The sequence below is a fragment of the Helianthus annuus genome, chromosome 11, assembly GCF_002127325.2.
Source record: "Helianthus annuus cultivar XRQ/B chromosome 11, HanXRQr2.0-SUNRISE, whole genome shotgun sequence".
Classification (NCBI taxonomy): Eukaryota; Viridiplantae; Streptophyta; class Magnoliopsida; order Asterales; family Asteraceae; genus Helianthus; species Helianthus annuus.
In genome coordinates this window covers 175941215-175962203 of record NC_035443.2, presented here as the reverse complement: position 1 = coordinate 175962203, position 20989 = coordinate 175941215, and the positions used below count along the sequence as shown (strand labels likewise).

Genomic DNA, 20989 nt, shown 5'->3' with positions numbered 1-20989 from the left:
TCGAAGAACCAATTGAAATTATGGATCGGGAAGTTAAGGTTCGCAAACACAGCCGTATACCCATTGTAAGAGTTCGTTGGAACTCAAGACGGGGTCCAGAGTTCACGTGGGAACGCGAGGACCAGATGAAACTTAAGTACCTACATCTGTTCCCCGAAGACCAGTCTAAACCTAGCGAACCTAATGTTGATGCAACAAGCGAATTTCGGGACGAAATTCCCATTCAAGTTGGGGAGGATGTGACACCCCAGGAAAACCAGCAAACGATATAACCTATCTAGCTTTAACTTATCTAGCTGCTTTAATCTATCTAGCTTTCTCAGTGTGTGTGTACCAAATTTCGGGACGAAATTTCTTTTTAGTTGGGGATACTGTGACAACTCGCATTTCAAACCCGCCTTTGTATTATATGCAACGTATGTGAACTTGACTGAATTACGGAATGATTGAACTATTGAATGTATGATGTTATGACATGATTATTTGAACATGTGTTATGTGAATACGTATGTGTTTACTCAACTCGAACCGCACAACATGAACCAACCAACACAAGAGGGGGGCCGCATTCTTTTGTGATCCGGACCATAAGGGCGGCCCATGTATGGGTTCGGCCCACATACCTTACACACATAACACTAGGATGTTAGTAACCTTTACACACTTTGGCAAAATCATTCTCACACAAGAAACCCTAGACCTTCTCTCTCTCTCTCTCTCTCGTTTTTGCTTGGAACCCGACGGCAGCCCCTCCCCACTCGAAGCTTTACACATCGGTCCATTCAACCCATTCAAACATCACGGTTAGTGTCTATTGTTTGTTGTTCTTTGATTGTATGATAATGATGATCATGATCGATGTGTTTCATATGATGTTTGATAATAATCTAAAAACCGATTAGATAGAAGATCACCATGACTAGTTGTTACTATGATGATTTCGTGAACCAAATGTATGGTTAATCGGCTGTTGCATGATGTTAATTGATTGAATATTGTTCACATGTTTGGTCTAGAATCCGGTTGCATGAAAGTTAAATGATCCGATTAGTATGCTTGATATATTTGCTGATTAAATGTTCTTGGTGATGATGATATGAACATATATGAATAAGTATAATTTCTGAATTGAATTCTGTGATTGATCTGAATTGTGAAACTGCCATAGATGTTTGCTGGATTTACGGAATGATTGTTGCTGTGTAATCATGGAAAGTTGTTACATGCACCGTTGCGACACCGATTGCGAGTCGGAATCACCCGTTGCGACTCGAAACCACACACGGTTGCGAGTCCCGTTGCGACTCGAGACCACACATTCCCGGCACAAACCGCACGAGCCGAAACCACGGTTGCGAGTCAGGTTGCGACTCGAAACCGGGCCATGACAAGCCGGAACCACAGTTGCGAGTCCCGTTGCGACTCAGAACCTCCTTCGTTGCGACTCGAGGCCCTTTTACACGTACACTTTGTTATTGGGCCTGCACACTGTTGCGAGCCCAACAGATTGGGCCAGATACTTGGACTCTGCTTGTTTACGTGATTGTTTACGCTAATCTGTGATGTCGAATATTTGCACAATCTGTTACAATATGTATGGAACATACGTGCACTACTTGTATACGAATCTGACCTGCATAATAACTATGGTAGGACGTGGTTAATCGCTCTATAACTTAATTGAACTGTGTGAATCATACCGAGCAACCCCAGGTGAGTTCATTGCATTTTCTCAAGCATGCGTCCCGGTGGTTTGGGACAACTAGTAAACATTTGGACGGGAAACATTGGGTAAACAACTTAATCGGTTTTGGGTCATTGCCTGGAGGGCAATGGGGGTAATTAGTTGATAGCGCTATTAGGTACTAATTATCTGGGTTTCACTATGGTTGTTTAGAGGCACACTCCTCGGTTACGTAAGGGCGGTTTCCCTAGGGTAACTAACTGAACAACATAGTGGGTTGCTAAGAGGCACACTCCTCGGTTACGTAAGGGCGTCGTCCCTAGGGTAACTAACATGAGCAACAACGTAACACAACAATGAATCGTATTAACATATATCTGGTAACACAACTCATGTACAAACCTTGAACTCACCAGCGTAGTCTGACACACTTGTTTGCATGCTTGTAGGTCATTAGCATTTGGGATATGGACTTGCTATCTGGGAGTGCTGGAGTGGTCATGGATCGAGGCTCTTGGATTTGCTTACATTGGATACTTTGGTTTTAAGTATTATGAAACAATTGCTAAACGATTTATTAAATGCTTCCGCTACACAATACTTTGGGATTTGATATTATATTTTATTTAAGTATTTTCTATTGGTTCAATGTGATTGGTGGCTCGAACTCTGATGCGTAACACGCCTCGCGGGGTTCCCGCTGGTGGAATTTTTTGGGGGTGTTACAACGTGGTTGACCACCAAATAGCTTGATTGACTTTTCTGTGTATCTGCCGAGCAAACCAAGGTGAGTTCACACTCTTACCAAGGCATGGGATTCCCAGGGTCGGGAATGGGTTTGGAAGATTTCTTATACTTAAGTTGTTATCGGGATTACGTACTTTGGGCCTCGGGAGAGGAAGGTTTTTGATAGATACTGCTAGACTAGTGATACAAACACTTCTCTTCGCACACACGCCGGGAATGGCTGCGATAATAGAACCAATCTTCGCACACATGCCTGGAATGACTGCAAACCATACACTAAACTTCGCACACATGCCGGGTGGGCTGCGATACAAATATACCTAGTCTAGAATACTTGGGAAACTCCCACTAATCTTCGCACACATGCCTAGAGGGTTCGATACAAATGCATATGATACATGGTTTACTAAACGAACATACGATTTACTATCCTATCAAACACACTGAATAACCAACTGTGAACTCGCTCAACTAGTTGTTGACTCTCTGTTACATGCCTTGCAGGACCTTAGGTATACATGGAGCTTGCACGGGAGGCACAGTCGTTGTGGGACATGGATCGTGGATGCCATGCTAAAACATTTAAACATTTGAACTTATTACTTACATTGGGTTTACATTTATGCTTCCGCTAGACACTTAATATGCTTTGTTTTGAACACCTTTCATATTGTTTGGTTGATTTACATTTATTACTTATGTTCGATATGATTGGTGGCTTGATCCTGGTCATGTCACGCCTCCAAGCGGTGGTACTCCGCGTGTGGATTTTTTTGTGGGTGTGACAAACCGGACCGTGCATCAAGTACGGTCTAAATGGGGGCCCGATGATGACGAAAATAAACTTTTTCAACGGCCTATACCAACAAGCGTTAAAAATTATATTTTTTAACGTTGTATATTTTTTAATTTTGTTTACTAAGTTCATATTTTTTTAACACTTGTTATTTTATAATATGTAGGATCGCACACGAGGAAGCGGGTGTAGCGATCTCAACGTGATGAAAGTCGCTTTAAAGGAATTTAAAGATAGATATCCGAGTGGTTTTCAACATGTCGAGGCATGGGAGGTCGTTCGAAAACACGACAAGTGGGCCCAAGTCCCATTGTTGGGTGAGGAAGGGAAGGTTCGGCACAAAAAAGAAAGCCCGTTGACGTGGACCCTTCCATACCCGATATGAACGAAGACCCCGCCACAAAGAACACAACGGCGAGACAAGCGTCAAGCGACATCGTCCGAGGGCTCGGCCGAGTTGGCGGCACAATTCAAAGAGTACACCGCCATGAAAGAAGCGAAGCACACGATGGAATTGGAGGCGATTAAATTGAGGAAGAAAAGAGAGTCGGAGGCTCGCGAGCTCATAACGGAACAACGCGAGACGATAAGAAACTACACGTACGATCGAGATATGAAAACATTCCTCAAGCCGCACGACGATGCTCCTCCGGAAATGTTGTCGTTCATCCTCGCCCGAAAGCACGACATCGCTAACAAATACGGGTGGCCGTGCAATTTCTAAAATTTTTATGTAGTATTGCGATGTAATTTTTATTTTATTAAATGAAACGTAGTTTTTTATTTTATGCAATTATGTTTTACTTTTTATAAAAATATTTTCTTAATTAAAATGATAAAAAAACAAGTCCCCCAAGAGATGAGTGCCACCATTAAATTGAGGGTATGAGAAGAGTTGACATGGCACGTACTGGTTGGGTGTGTGTAAGAGAGGGGACTCCCCTAACAGAGAAGTGCTCCTTCTTACCACCCTTAAAATACCTCACATCAACTACCCGATTTTTCCACTTTACAAGTCTTTTGACAAACTTGGAAAGCAACCACTGACCAAATTACAATCTTCAATCACATTTATCATCAGATCCACGTCTTAAGTACCGCTCTGATTATTTTTTTCTTTCTTTTTAACATCAGTATACACCCACTATCACATTTGATCCTATAATATAAAAATATAAACACGTTTCACTAAATAGTAAAGTATTAAAAATAAACTAAATCAAATCTTAGAAAAATCCAAACACATACATGAGTCAACGCAAATGTACTTTGAATTTTAAAGATAAATTAAACGTGCTGATCTTCTAAATCTTTAGGTAAAGATCACATTTGTCCATTTCCGCCCAATTGCATCAAAAATCTTTCTTCATACTATTTGCATTTCATGTTTGGCTGAAGCTAGAAGCTTCTTATCTCATCCTTGCAGCTTCTGAACCTAGGGACTGCTTCAGATGGTGCCGAGTGGAAGGGCCGAATCTAATACGTCCTTATTCGAAGGAGTACCAGGGGTCTATGAACGTCATTATAAAGCCAAATTCATCTTTTAATGCCTCGCGTTATTCTTAGTTTCCGCATAATTTTCAGGTACGTTATCTCTTCCCTTACACGTGAAAATTTTGACTTTAGCGATTACTGCAACTTGTTGTGTGTATAAAGAATATTTTGGTTGATCAATATACAATGATTATTTGATTAGTTTCTATCCACACCGTTTCATATATAGTGCATAAAGTGACTTTCAATTAATTGTTTGATTTGTATTTAATTCATCTTTAGTTTATTAGTAATAATATAATTAAACACAAATGGACCTATCTAGGTTAGATTGTTTGAAATTAATTTAACTATTATATTAAATTGTAAACAATATTCAAGTTGCTAGATGGACTATGAAAAAGGGAAAAGAGAAACTTGGACAAAAGATATCATGGTTACTTCAATGGAGCAACATCCAAACTACATACCACGAGATGAACTGCATGATGTTCGTAACCATGACACAAGCACTAGTAGTCTATTTGAAAGAACATCTAATCAGATGAAACATGTTTGCAACAATGTTGCTACTTTGTTATGGAATGCACGACATTAATGATTTAATAGTATTATATTATGTTCTCGACTGTTTGTCAACGACTATGTTTTATTTAATTAAGAATGACCATGTTTTATTTATTTAAGAAAAAACTTATATATATATATATATGTGTGTGTGTGTGTGTGTGTGTGTGTGTGTGTGTGTGATTATGTTTAGTATTATGTTTTTTAGTTATGTCCATTTTGGTCATTTTATACATTTTATTAAAAGCTTCGGCTACTCTGCCAAACACCTAAATATATCTAAAAAGCTATAGCTACCAGCAACAGCTATCAGCCACGACCACCAGCTACTTTTGCTAAACATTCCCAATATCTTCATCGAAATTAGTTCCCTCTCGAGTTTTAGGCACAACATCTTGATCATCAAAATATTCAAAAATACGTAGTGGTCATTCCACTTTCTCGAGCGGGGACTAAAGAGGTAGGCTCCTATATGCAAATGGGTCGAATTCTTTTTGAGCTTCTAAAGAGAAATCGAGTCCACCGGGTGCAACTAGAATAGAAGCTTGTGATCTACAAAAAATGTGTCAGATAAAGATTTGGTTGGTATTGATGCAGTTATGCCTGTGTAAAAAAAGGTTGCGGTGTATACCTTTGACAACTCTTGATGAAAATCACCTCCTCTCGTGCTCAAATCGGCTCCTCGGGATTAAGAGGTTTTTTGCTTACACAAACTTTTGATTTTTTGCTTACCATGGATAATATTGTTTGAGTGTGGAGAATTTTGTTTGTAATTTGGGTATGGTTTAATTATGGAAAAGTTTTTTTTTTAAATATCCACCCAAGGTAATATTACGGTTGGAAATGGTCCAAAACCCATTTCTTAATTCGATGACTAGTACCCATACCCACATTTCTGAATCGGTACCTGCATACGTGACAGCGGTGTTCTCGATTTAGAATGCGTGCCCGATTAGTGGTACCCGCTTGAACCCCGTGCCCCCCCTCCCCATGACATATTACAAATAAATATTACACATTTAAACCCCTTATTGATATTACAACCTTATAAGACCCGTCATGACACATTACAACACATTCTAACCCATTATGAATTTGCATCACACATTGTACCTAATCGACCTTTTGGCTTGGGACAAGTAAACTTGATACGAGAAGTTGCATGTTTGCGTTTTGTAGTTGTTTCGAATTTATATTAATCTTGGGTATTAGCACTAACTTTTGTTAATAAATATGTTATGTATAGATAAATAACTAAAATACTCTTGTTTATTAGAACAAAAATTTTAAAACAAGTTTCATTTATGTTTACTCAAATTAAAACAATAAATAAATCAAAAAATAATAACTAAAAAGGAATGAAAACAAAAGAGTAAAGTGCAATTTATGTCCCTTTAGTTTAGGGGAGACATCAAATTGAGTACCCAAATGAAAACCTTGGAAACTTGTCTCGGTGGTTTCCAAAACTCATCACTGTGAGTCCCTGAGGCCAAGTGTTGTTTTAAGTGACTAATGAAATATCCCGTTTGAGGGAAAATATGATCTTTTCACCAATAAAACAACCATGCATCCTTCGGGTTTGGTTTTCTCTACCCTATGAGTCTCCTCCACCACCTCTTCACCTTTTCGGCCACCCAAAACCATTATCCTCCCATCACAAAACACCATTACCAACCTGAAGCTCTCGTATCATCAACCCCCACCATAACCACCATTAGCCTCCTCCACTGCCACCGGATTTCAAGTTTCATTTTTCACATTTCAAATTTCATCACAACTCCCACCAATTTACCACTTCGAAACCTTAAACCTCTTTCACTAGCACCGTCACCGCTCTCTATCTAAAACCAAAAATCACTGTCACCGCTTTGCAACCACAACACCCTTGTTGATTTGCCACCCCTAATCCATCTATAGAGAGAGATGTGTTGCATGTTTTTGTTTGAGACCTGTGAGGAAGAAGAAACCAAATAGTGGATTGGAGTATATCAAGATTCAAAACTGAAACCGGACAATGAACTTTCACAGTAGAAACGAACCAATCACAATTGGGCCAAACAGTGGGATTTTACTTCTTTGTTTCGCTTCAGTGGTCTCCAACCTCCATGTCATGACTCATAAGGCAAAGAAGACAAAGACGCTACACGACTATGAAATTACCTCGTTTAATTGTGGGTCCTATGATTTCTTGATGCTTGAAACCTTCAAGGTTTTATTTGGGTTGATGTTAGGCTTGTGGGTTTATTCTGGATCTGGTTGAGGAGTGGAGGTTGAGAAGAATTTGGGGTTCAAGATTGGAGTGTGAGGCTTGGGTTGAAAGTGTTGTTTAATTTGACTGAATTGTGGGTTGATGATGAGGGAGTGAAAGTGGTGAAATTGGGGATGATTAGGGTTTATATGGTGAAATGAGAAGAGAGCATAGTAGGATGATGGGTTCAGAAATTGGATGCGAGTCTGCAGGAGATTGGGGAAGCCATTGTTATTGGTTGTGTATGTGAGGAAGGGTTTTGGCGTGGGATGGTATGTTTTAAAGATTCATAATAATTAATAAATAAATATATAATAATTATAGGTAAAATGGAGTTTTAATAATAATGAGCAGAGGCAAAATAGACTTTTCACTCAATTATTAATAGCCAAACTAACCGAAGGATGTAAGTTGATGAGTTTTGGAAACCCCAGGGACTCAAGTTTCCAAAGATTTCATCTCAGGGCTCAACTTGATACCTGCCCCTAAACCATAGGGATGCAAATTGCACATTACTCAAAAGGAGATATAAAATCATTAAACCAAGTTTAATGTAGCTTTTTGGTTGGTGACAAGATCACACCACTACCACACCTATCCACCTTTGATGTTAACCTCTCTCCTACCCTGCACCGCCGCCTTCCAAGAACGAACAAACGCTACCACCCCGCTCGATTACCCCCTTTCACGATAATTTCATTAGCCTGCAAATATGTTCATACTTGTAGATTTGTTTCACAATTTGCAATGTTAAGGGTGGTCGGTATCATCTCGGGGACTTTGACCGGGGAGGGGGTTTGCCGAGCGGGGTTGGATTGCCAGCTTCAAATTGGTGAGCGGGGAGAGGTTTCTTCGGTGAGTATACACCGATCCGGAAGAGGAGGGAAAGAGGAGAGAGGGGGTTTAATGGTGGATCCCAACACCTTTCAACCAATCACAATTTTTTTTTAAATTCTTTACCACTCTCCATGTGTTTGACCATTGCCAGTGATTGAGTGCAAAATGAGAAGTGAAATAGGGACTTGACATGGCATGATAATATTGGCTAGAGAATAACTCAAACACTCTAATAGTGATTGACCACTCCCTCCACCCTAACAACTTCACTTAGGCGAAATGAGTCAATATCAGAGGAGAATGTAAATGGCTTTTAAGGGTAGTTGATCTCCTATATGAAGGTTCAATCACTGGAAAATTAGGTTTTAGTGTAAAAGTTTATTTGAAAGTTTGATCTGTATTATTATTATTGTTGTTGTTGTTGTCCCTAACTGATTTGAAGAATTGGGTATAAGAAACGGGAAAGGAGTGTGGTTACGTAATTGTTACCCGCCGATTGAAAAATATTGGCGGTACTACTGGGATGGTATGGCTTGTGTGCGACCGTAGTGGTGAGCACCGTAGTAAAGCAACAGTTAGGAAAGCTGGTAGCAAAAAAATCGGTTGCCCATTTTCATTACTCGCCATCCGGGACGTGACGAATGAAAAGTTAATACCCTAGAATGTTGTTGTTGTTAGTCCCTGTGGTTTGCACAAAATAACATACTTAGGTACTAATAGTTTAAAAATAACCTTCTAGGGTATTAACTTTTCATTTTGTAACGTTTGGAGGTATTAACTTATAGGGTATTAACATAGATAGTCCCTGTGGTTTGCACAAAATAACATACTTAGGTACTAATAAAATGTGATTTTAAACCTACAAATAACGTTAATACCTCCAAACGTTACAAAATGAAAAGTTAATACCCTAGAATGTGATTTTAAACTATTAATACCTAAGTATGTTACTTTGTGCAAACCACAGGGACTAACTATGTAATTAACTCTTACTATTATTATTTAGGTTGCAACCTAAATAATACACATATTTAGTAGTTCGTCTCACTTAAACAATTGTGTTGTAAAAATTTATTTTAATAGTTTATACAGAGGAAAGTTCAAATGAAAACCATCAGTTAATGTGAAAACTCAAAAACTAACTAAAAAAAGCCAAAAAAACATACCAATTTTTTTTTCTTTGCATACCAATTTTCGCTACTTTTAGTATATAAAAAAATATACATGTGTAATACAAAAAAAAATTTATATAAAAAAACATGCGAGTTTTTATAAAAAATTGAAAAAAAATATTTTTGGGTGTGTTTTTTAGGCTTTTTTTAGTTAGTTTTCGAGTTTTCGCGATAAAAGTGGTTTTCATTTGAACCATCCCCTATACGCATAATAGGCTAGGATGATCCCACCAATCATGGGCGTAGCTTAGAAGGTGGCCTGGGAGGGCGCCCGACCCCCCGAACTTTTTGTTCAGTAGTGTTATATATGTAACTTTTGTATTGATATTTTTGGTTATATACGTTTTCGACCCCACGGATCTATAGAAATTTTTGGGTATATACGTTTTCGACCCCCCGTTATTCGGGTCAAGTTTCGCCACTGCCACCAATATAACACACATTATTAAAATTGGTGTTGAAATTTTTTTCAATACGACAATAGTTAAAGAGAGACAAACTATTGAATATGTGTATTAGCCTACGGGGTATGGGGCGTGGGTTGGGGTAAAATGCCCAAGCCACCACCACGGGTGGGCTTGGGTTGGGGCGTGGCCCTTGGGGCTTGGGTTTCAAGTCGGGCGTGGGGCAGTCTTGACATCCTAGCTGACTTGCTTCTATTAGCTGACCCCGCCATGTCATAGCGGGCCATATGAAAAGTTTGAATTTTAAATTCAAACCGTTTGGCTTGGCCAAGCGGTCACCCCAACCCCAACATCCCCTATAAATAACCCCAAACCCCACCGTGTGGTCCATCCCAACCGGTCATCCCAACCCCAACATCCCGAACCCGCTACCCCAAGCCGAAGAACATGGCATCCTGGACCCACGAGGAAGAAATGGCTCTCGTCACAAGCGTCGTTGACGCTATGAAGGGGCGACCACCGGGCCAAACAAAATATTGGCCAGAAGCATTCGCAACCTACCGACATAACGTCGGTAACGACCGCCACAACCTCAACGCGTGCCAACATAAATGGCGCGAGCTACGGCCCAAGCTCGACCGTTTCAAGGCTTACTACGAAGCCGTTCCGAGCGGCGAGTTAAGCCACGAGGACCGGGTGGCGGTGGCGAACATAGAGTTTCGAGGCAAGGAGCGAAAGACGTTCGACAAGATCGACCTTTTTGAAATTTATTTAACGCTCTAGGTTTGTTATTTTGTAATTTTTAGAAATTATGTAATTTTTAGAGGAAATTATGTAATTTTTAGGATTATGTAATTTTTAAAATTTTAATGAAGTTGTAGGTTTTTTTTATAAATGTTATGTGATTTTTATAAATTTTTTTGTAATTTTTTTTTAATATTCTACCACGCGGTGCACCCAACCCACGCCTCACCATACCCCAAGGACACACAACTAGGCGGTGGGGGGCTCCCATTTCACGTGTCAACAAATGCCCCAACTCAAGCCCCACCATACCCACGGTCTTATATACCTATACTTCTTGTACGTAAGAAATTGTATATTGTACTGTTTTGTCCACACACCGAGTAAAACCCAGTTACTCAAGTGTATATTTTTCTTTTGTTGTACTTTAGGTTACGAGATGATCTGGTTTAGAAGAGGCCGCTTGAGGGATTCAAAATGTTTGTTTTTGAGTTATGGTAAACTATTGTAATGTTTTACGGTTGATGGAGTTATGTTTGATTTTTGATTATTGTATCGTGTAGCACCCTCGATTGACCATTGATACTGATTTTGGTAAACTCACAAAGACGAATAATATTTTTTGAATGCCAAATACACACATAAATTCGTTTCTTTTGTGATTCATAAACATACAGCCTCATAAATCATACTATTGATAACATTATCTGAACTGGGCGTTTCTGGCCCGCGTGGCAGTGATTGTCTACAGACGATTAAGAACTCAAAGGAAGATGTATGTTGCCATAGATGACTAGAGAGAGAGAATGAAAGTGCAAGCAATTTGAATTGATATAAACTACAAGTTATCTTCTAACTTAGTGGAAAGTTCGGTAACTACAATACAATCTACACACTCATTTCCACCTTTTGCCAGTTATAACCAATATAACACGTTATAACAAACTATAAACTAATATAAGTGACTAGCAACCAATTAATTATTAGCTCACTAGTCAGCTGTATAAGCTCGTTTAGAATGCTATATATAGAACTGAATGCTATATTGTTTTGCTATTCAAAAAGGGTAGCGGCGCAGCTTGTAGCCCGTTTACCAACTATCTCGATGTAAATTATTTCTAAATTTTGCATATAAATTATATAATATAACTATTTATGTAGTTATTAAAATTAAAAAAAAAAAATACTAGTATCAATATTCTTTTCACACTAGTATAAATATATTACCACCATACCAAAATTATGAACCAACAAAAGCCAAATTAAGTATGGCAGCAATCGACATCCACACTCCGCTGACCTTCACAGTCAGGAGACGTGCACCGGAGCTCATCGTTCCTGCAGAACCGACACCTCGAGAACTGAAGCCACTCTCCGACATTGATGATCAGAAAAGACTTCTGATGCAGGTTTCAGATATAATAGTTTATAGTAGGAATCCAAAGATGAGAAATAAGACTCCGGCGAGTGTTATAAGAGAGGCTTTGGCTAAGCTTCTGGTGTTTTACTATCCGTTCGCTGGACGTCTAAAGGAAGGTCCGCCAGGGAAGCTGATGGCGGACTGCTCGGGCGAGGGAGTGTTGTTTATTGAGGCGGAGGCGGATGTTACACTTGATCAATTCGGAGATCCACTTCCGCTACCATTGCCTTATATGGAAGAGCTCCTTATGATGTTCCCGGCTCGGGTGGCATTCTTAATTCACCATTGGTACTGATTCAGGTAAATTGATTACAAGGTCACAAAAATTGTGCATTATTTTTAATGTATATACATAAGTTTTGAATAATAGGTGACACGACTACTATGCGGGGGTTTCATCTTTGCAGTACGACTCAACCATGCCATGAGCGACGGAGTAGGACTCGTACAATTCTTGTCAGGATTAGGTGAAATAGCGCGTGGTGCCACATCACCATCAACATTACCTGTGTAGCAAAGCCTTTTGGCACTTTTTTGTGTGCCATAATAAACTTTTAGTGGCACTTTTTTGTGTGCCATAATAAACTTTTGGGCCTTTAGTGGCACTTTTTTGTGTGCCATTGTTTTAAGCTTTTAGTGGAACTTTTTGTTATTGCCACAATGTATAGAAAAAAACTTCTGTGGCACAAACATTAAGCTTTTAGTGGCACTTTTATCATATTAGTTTTTACTAATTCATTTTATTATATATTTTTTACGATACAAGTAAGACTGAACTGTAAAATTTTGAAATAATAGTTTCACCACTTCAATTAAAAAGTTGAATAGTTCTTCGTACATATTTCAAATATTTGTAAACAAGTGTCTAATAAATGTCAAATTAAGTCTACATTTAAACATTAAAATCACAACATTAACCCATGTTAAAATAAAAATAAAAACTCGAAACTTCATTGTGTTCATGAACTGCTACAATCTTCATGGTCATCAAACAAGTTCAATGCCATTTCCATCAGATATGACTTCATCCTTTAGCATCTCAGATTTGGCTACTGTAAAACCATCAAGCATGTCTACTTACCTCACCTATAAATGATAATGAAAAATTGTCATTTAAACCTACCTCATCAAATGTAAACTTATGAAAATTAACAAAAATCGTAATTATGATTTTTGCAATTGTTTAATGTAAAATATGAAGCATGAAAACATAAATCCAAGACATAAGACCTTGCCCACACCTGAGAACCAATCATAGTTATAGACCAAAAGAAAAAAAAAATTATACATGAAACAATGATCATGTAACAGCGATTAAACAAATGATGTGATGTTCCACTACCTTACCAGTTTGCAAAAATTCTTGTCATAAGTGGTGTTGAATATATCCATATATGCCACTTGTGTTGTCAGTTGAGGCCACAAAACCAACATGGGATTAATAAAAATGTGTATAAACATCGAACCATCTATTTTTTAATCACAAATTTCACATTCACCTTCCCTATGAGCCTGAAATATGTGTATAAAAATATCTAGATATGTTTTGAACAATAGCTTAACTTTTTTCTTTGTACTAGTTCGATGTTTGATGCATAAACATTATATATAACAAAACTAACTAATGAAAACGAGTAGCTCGAACAGGTGGATAAAAGTTTTTGAACTTTATACCTGCAACAACTTGACATTGTGCCAACAACTGGATCTTGCATTCCTCTAATATTATTCAATGTTAGAATCAGTAGCCATGTAGCCCTTCATTAACTCTGCAATAGTGATCGAAATATATTAAGCATCCTATCATAAGGCATATAATGATCGAAATATATTAAGCATCCTATCATAACTCAAGTCAATGATGCTCATGTTATTATAAAAATCTAACTTAATAGCAACCCACCTTGTGGGTTCAAGAATAGTCATCCAAGAAAACATGGTAGCCTCATTAGCCCACCAACCAAGCAAGTTCCTTAGCCTGAATTCCATTCTCCAAGAGATCCAACCAACATGTAACATATATAATACAAAACTAAAATAAATAAATATAACCCTCAAGTGCGGAATGTGTACCTGACCATACTTGTTACGTCCCCTGCAGAACACCTTCCCGTCTTTCATGAATTCAAAGATCTTAAGCTATTCAGCTTATCATGTGGCCTAAATTAAATTCTTTTATGCACAACTCTGATTAGCATTTAGCATATTGCAACTAAGCAAGAAATAACAACACCATTAAGAATGTTAGTAAAAAAAGGAATTACCTCATATATATGTCTAGCATCAAGAAATTTACTGTTAGGCAATCCAAAGCCCAAACACATCCATAAACAAACATTGTGGTCACTAGAACCACTCAACAGGTAGCCCGTTTAATTGGGTTCCATGACACCCATAACCTTAACTGTCATTGCTCCCAAGTCTAAGATCAGGTTCACAAGAACCACCTTAGTGATCTAAAAATTTCTTTGTTGAGTCATTTAGATATACTTCAGAAGAACTAATATAATAAGATACTACTAGTTTTGATTTGGTCACAACTTTGGTCAACATTTAGAAGTTAAAGGTTTTTTATTGCCAAAATTAAAAGAGACCAAGAAGCTCACCATTAGTTGAAGCATTTCACCATTGCCTCGCCTCTTTTTCAAGTCCTTGACGGCAAGAGGTTGCAGAAATAAAACTGCCAACGGGAATTTTGAGAGAATTCCGATTTTCCCCTAAATCCGCCGGCTGTTTTCCTCCAGCAACCGTTTTCCAAAACCCTAGAAAAACCAAAACCATCAAATCACTTAACACTTTCTCTGAATCATCATCTTCTTCAAATTCGACTCACCAAACCTCCTCCACTTCGAAAACAAGTAAAATCCATCACAAAGCATGCAGAGTTCGAATTTCATCTCGTTTGCGCCAAAAACCTAGGGTTTCATTGGACGATGCACAGCAGCCTAGGGTTTCGATTGATGGAGATGAAGCATCGGAGCCAAGTTTTCTGGAGCTTATTATTTAGAAAGAGTTAGTGGGTGTTTGGCATTCCTTCTCAAAATGACTTCTCACACACACACACAAAATCCTTTAAAATAAGCTAACTCAAACACTCAAAAAAACAACTTATTAACTTTTATAAGTTAATATAAGTCATAAGCTGCTCCAAAATAAGCTAACCCAAACACCCCTTAAAGTTGTTGAGAATAGCAATGAAAAAAATAGAGAAGAACAGGGATGGTTTACCTTCAATTGACGAAGACCGAAAGAAAAAAGATAAAAAAAATTGTAGAAAACCGATTGGAACCCAGTTCAACAACATGAAAGAGGAAGGAGAACTTGTTTTAGGGTTAAGACCATGGAGTATGGTGGGGCTTGGGTTGGGTTGGGTTTGGGTACGTGGATCTTGAATATTACAAACCCAAAGTCAAGTTTTTTAGAGGTATGGTGGGGCTTGGGTTGGGTGTGGCTGGGCGGCGTGGCCTAGCCACATCAACATTTTTTATATATATATATTTTTATTTATAACTACATAAAAAATAAACATACATATTTTTTTTTAAATACATAAACAAACATAATAATTATCAAAATAAAAACAGTCATTCTTCGTCGTCTTCGTCGGTTTCGAACCCAGGAATCGTTGAAACATGTTCCACCAAATCAGCTCGAAGGTTCTGATGTATATCCCTTGACTTTATTAAAAATTCATTTGCCGATTTATCTTCGTCTGTTACGTTACCTGGTTGGGGGTCATCGTCATCATAGTATGTAACGACCGCTCTACCTTCATCCTCCAAAATCATGTTGTGAAGAATGATACATGTGTACATCACGTTTCCAATTTGATCCTTGCCTCATAGTCGACAAGGCATTGCCAATATTCGCCACCTTTTCTTCAAAACAACGAATGCTCGCTCGACGTCTTTACGTGCAGCCATCTGGACCCTGTTAAACTTTAATCTATTTGAATCTGTGGTACCGTGTCTTGTGAACGATTTTACGAAAACCCCCCACTCTGGGTAAATCCCATCAACTAGGTAGTACCCGTACACGTACTCAACCCCGTTTACAAAGAAACTTCATTTGGGTCCTATACCATTTACCCGATCATTGAAAAGAGGCGAGTGGTTTATGATGGTAATATCATTATGTGAACCTGGCATACCGAAGAACGCATGCCATATCCAAAGATCTTGGGACGCAACCGCTTCAAGCATGATGGCTGGCACCCCGTGAAATCCACTAGTGTGAGCGCCTTGCCATTGGGTAGGACAAAGTTCCCAAGGCCATTTCATACAATCTAAACTACCTAGCATCCCGGGTAGCCCATGATAATCTGCGTGATGTTCCAATATTTGTTGCATGTCACTGAAGGAGGGTTTTCTCAAATATTTTTTCCTATAAAGTTCTAGAATACACGAACAAAAGTTGTGAAGAGTTTCTCTAGCTACACGTGCAGACATTTTTAAATAGTCATCCATAATGTCCGAACTATTGCCGTACGCTAACTGCCTAAGTGCGGCCGTGACCTTTTGCCACGTACTAAATCCTAATTGCCCGGTGACATCGGGTTTTTGTTGGAAACAAACATATTTCTCCTCAAGATCTCTAGATATTCTTAAAAATAAGTTTCTACTCATACGAAAACGACGCGTAAACATTTTTTCATCATACTTAGGTTCCGCTGAGAAGTAATCACTTACCAACAAATCGTTAGCGGTGTGCCGTTCACGAGCGATGTACCTTCTCCTCCGTTTAGGTTGTTGAGTCTCTTCCTCATCGTCTTCGTCTTCCACGATAGCTTTCACCACCGCCACGATCGTTTGTAGAAATATTTCCGCACCATCGTCAAATGATGATGACGATTCACTATAACTTGAAGAACTCATGGAAATATTGTGTTTTATGTGTTTGATATTGTGTGAGAAAAATGTTAAATGTGGTAAGTATTTATAAAGGAATTTTTTTTAAAGTAGCCCCCAACGGCTACCCCAACGGCTACTTTTAATGGGCCAATCACAATCCGCCAACTCACCTTGCTCCCCCACCCCACGCCCGGCTTGAAAGCCAAGCCCCAAGGGACCACGCCCCAACCCAAGCCTACCCGGGGTGGTGGCTTGGGCGTTTTACCCCAACCCACGCCCCAACCCAAGCCCCATACCCCACGGCCTAAGGTAGAGCGAGAAGATGAAAACGACTGTAGAGAGAAATGAATTTTGGTGAAATTTTGGGGAAGATGTAACTATTGGGAGGGAAAAAAGTTGAACAAGGGGAAATGTTTCAAATTAGTGAAATTTACAATGAGCATGAAAATTTAAAAACTAAAATAAGTTTTTTTTTTTAATTTGTTATAAAAAAGTTTGATGTAATTAAAATATAGGGTGGGGTTCGGCTACAAAGTCAATTTTTCCTACAAAGTGTACAAAGTCATAAAACACCACAATTTCAGTCATAAAACACACTCAAAACCCACAAATAACAGAGTGAAGATCACTAAAACACAATATCCAAACTCTAACAGTCCATAAAAACTTCAAATACACCATCCTAGAACTATGAATATAAAACACAACATGTTAATCAACATAAAACACACTAATGTTAGTAATTCAAAAATCAAAGCTTTATCATCAAAAACACAACACAAAACCCACAAATATGATGTTTTAGTAATCTTCACTTTATTATTTGTGGGCTTTGAGTGTGTTTTATGGCTGAAATTGTGGTGTTTTATGACTTTGTACACTTTGTAGGAAAAATGGACTTTGTAGCCAAATCTCACCCTTAAAATATAATACTATTTTAATGATAATTAAAAAAAGTAAAAACTTATATAACTAATAGGTGTTACGGATAAAAAGTTAAAACAATAAATATATATATATATAAGGTTATATAATAAATATATAAAAAACAATTTTAAATTTTGGTGAGTTATATTTATTAAATGGTTTCAAGGAGGGAAAGATGGAAATATGAATAAATGTTTGGAGTTTTTAATGGCATACGAAAAGTGTCGTTAAAAAATAAATTAGTGGCATAAAAACTAAATGTCACTAAAATTGTGTGCTACGCAAATATGGCATACGTAAAGCGCCATCAAAAACCTAAATTAGTGGCATAAAAGCAAAATGTCACTAAAAACGTGTGCCACTAAATGGTATTTTTTTTTTTTTGTAGTGATCTTAAGTTCAACAACATGATGCAATGGTTCTTATTTGAGTACCTTAGAATAAATGAAGCAAGGGAAATTCCTCCTACATTGAATGATGGTAGGAAGATAGAAATAATAAATTTATATCTTGTGGTAAAATGATAAGGGGTAACAAACAGGTTATAGAAAATAATCTATGGGTTCTGATTGCATTACATAAATTATGCATTGTAATAGGAGGAAACTGGAACAATGCAAAAGAGGCTCTTCAAGAAACCGAGATTCAACTTTACTAAAGTAGCAAAGGCATTGGAAGAAGCTAACAAGACACTTCCGAAATTAACACTAAACTTAGTCTAGTTTTGGGGTGTGTATTAGACTACAATAACCTAGACTTAATATTATTTTTATTATTTGTAATTATGTAACACTTGTACTCGTAGGATTGTATTATTATTATCATTAGGAACAAATAGTTCGTTAGGAAGTTATGATTCAACCGACATAACAGTTGGTTATGACGGTTGAAACTGGAGCTAGACACAACCTGTAAAATATGTACAGATCTATAACAATCTTGACCAGAAATATATGAAACACCAGAAATAATGACAAAACAAGCGACAAAAGTTTTATTGATTATCCAACCCTAAAAACACCCAACCAAACCCTAGATCTCACAAAATATGAGATCTTAACAATCGTTCAACAGATAACAAAGATCTGTTGAAACTAAACAAAGTACAGAAGAAAAATACAAAAGAAAAGAAGAACAGAGATCAATATGATCTCAAAATACAACCAAGATCTCTACACAGAGATCACAAGAAGATCCTCAACACAGATCATCAGATCTTCAACACTGATCCACAAGATCAGTCAAGTACAGCGAACAACAACGATGAGAGAGAGAGTAAACCCTAGAAATATCTGGAACAAGTAAACGCAACAACTCTCTCTCTACCTTATATACCAGCTCAATCTGAAGTTCCAGAAAGACCCTCCAACAAATACAAACTCTTCATATTAGCCCCTCAGCCCATAACGAACTGAACAGAAGCCCAACCAACATAATAAGCCCATCATAGCAAAGAGTCCATAGTAAAGAGTCCATCTGAAACAATAACTTAGCCCACAACATTAATACCAAATAATATGTAACACATGAATTACAAAATAATATGAAATATATTATCTATATATTTCAACACCCCCTCATAATTCATGCAGTAAACATATTATGTAATCCCAACTTTTCACACATAACTTCATGTTGTGCTACATTTAATCCCTTAGTGAATATGTCTGCAATCTGATTTTCAGATGCAATTTTATGTGGGTCAATTATGCCACTTGCAATTTTTTCCCTCAAAAAATGCAAGTCTAACTCAAAATGCTTGGTCCTTTCATGGAACACAGGGTTTTGTGAGATAGAGATAGCTGACTTGCTATCACAAAACAAAGTAACAGGTAATGAACAACTTATTTGTAATTCAGAAAGCACATTTTTAATCCACATAACTTCACAAGTTGCTGAACACATTGCTCTATACTCTGCCTCAGCAGTTGACCTGGAAACAAATCCTTGTTTCTTACTTTTCCAAGAAACAAGTGAATTGCCCAGAAAAATGCCATAACTAGTAATAGACTTTCTAGTTAACAAACACTTTGCCCAATCTGAATCAACATAAGCTGAAATATCAAAATTACCTGTTTTTCTAAACACTATACCCATTCCTGGACTTTGCTTTAAGTACCTTAAAAGTCTTAAAGCAATGTCCAGATGTGCCTGACCAGGTTTATGCATATATTGACTCAAAAACTGTACAGCATAACTAATATCAGGACGGGTTAAAGACAGATATATTAACTTACCCACTAACTTTTGAAACCCAGTAATATTTTCTAACAAACTCTTGTCACTTTCAATTTTATTTGTTATAACATGAGATAACTCTATAGGAGTACCAACTGGCTTACACCCAAGATACCCAAACTCATTCAAGAGTTCAAGACAATATTTTCTCTGAGACAAACAAACAGTTTTTTCTGAATATAAAACTTCAATACCAAGAAAATATTTAAGTAAACCCAAGTCTTTTATCAAAAAACTTTCACTCAAACTCTTTTTTATACTAGCAATTTCATTAGAACTATTACCAGTAATAACTATATCATCAACATAGACTAACAGAATAACAACAACATCTTTTTTATTCAAAATAAACAAAGAATGGTCACACAAGCTTTGCTTAAAACCCATATCAATAAGAACTGAAGTAAGCTTTTCATTCCACTTCCTAGGTGCTTGCTTAAGCCCATATAAGGACTTAACAAGCTTACATACTTTGTTCTTATCATTATTAAAGTATCCCAAAGGCAAAGTCATATACACATCTTCAGACAAAGTACCATACAAGAATGCATTGTTTATATCAAGTTGATATAAAGGCCAATCATTGTTTACAGCAAGTTTTAAAACAATCCTAACAGTCACCATTTTTACAACCGGAGAAAAGGTTTCTCCAAAATCAACACCCTCCCTTTGATTAAAACCTTTGGCTAACCTAGCCTTATATCTCTCAATTTCACCATTGGACTTATATTTAATTTTATAAACCCATTTACACCCTATGGGTTTTCTACCTTTAGGTAGATCAACAACAACCCATGTTTTATTTCTGTTTAAGGCTTCCATCTCACAATTCATTGCCTCTATCCACTTAGGATCTTTTAT

General features: G+C 37.6%; 1 long non-coding RNA gene and 1 pseudogene across 7 annotated transcripts; one reads left to right on the top strand and one right to left on the bottom strand.

Annotated features, from left to right (window-relative positions):
* Positions 1 to 11961: 11961 nt before the first annotated feature.
* On the top strand, positions 11962 to 12627 carry LOC118484189 (annotated as a pseudogene).
* Positions 12628 to 12925: 298 nt separating this feature from the next.
* Positions 12926 to 15458, bottom strand: LOC110891119. 7 transcript variants are annotated; one of them, XR_002565049.2, is made up of 5 exons: positions 15342 to 15458; positions 14187 to 15108; positions 14017 to 14091; positions 13788 to 13882; positions 12926 to 13199 (listed from the first exon to the last, which is right to left on the bottom strand). It is a non-coding gene; the product is annotated as an uncharacterized LOC110891119 (long non-coding RNA). The 7 variants fall into 7 exon arrangements; XR_002565050.2 differs by having other exon boundaries at positions 14187 to 15102; XR_002565051.2 differs by lacking the exon at positions 15342 to 15458 and having other exon boundaries at positions 14187 to 14875; positions 14947 to 15310.
* Positions 15459 to 20989: the final 5531 nt, after the last annotated feature.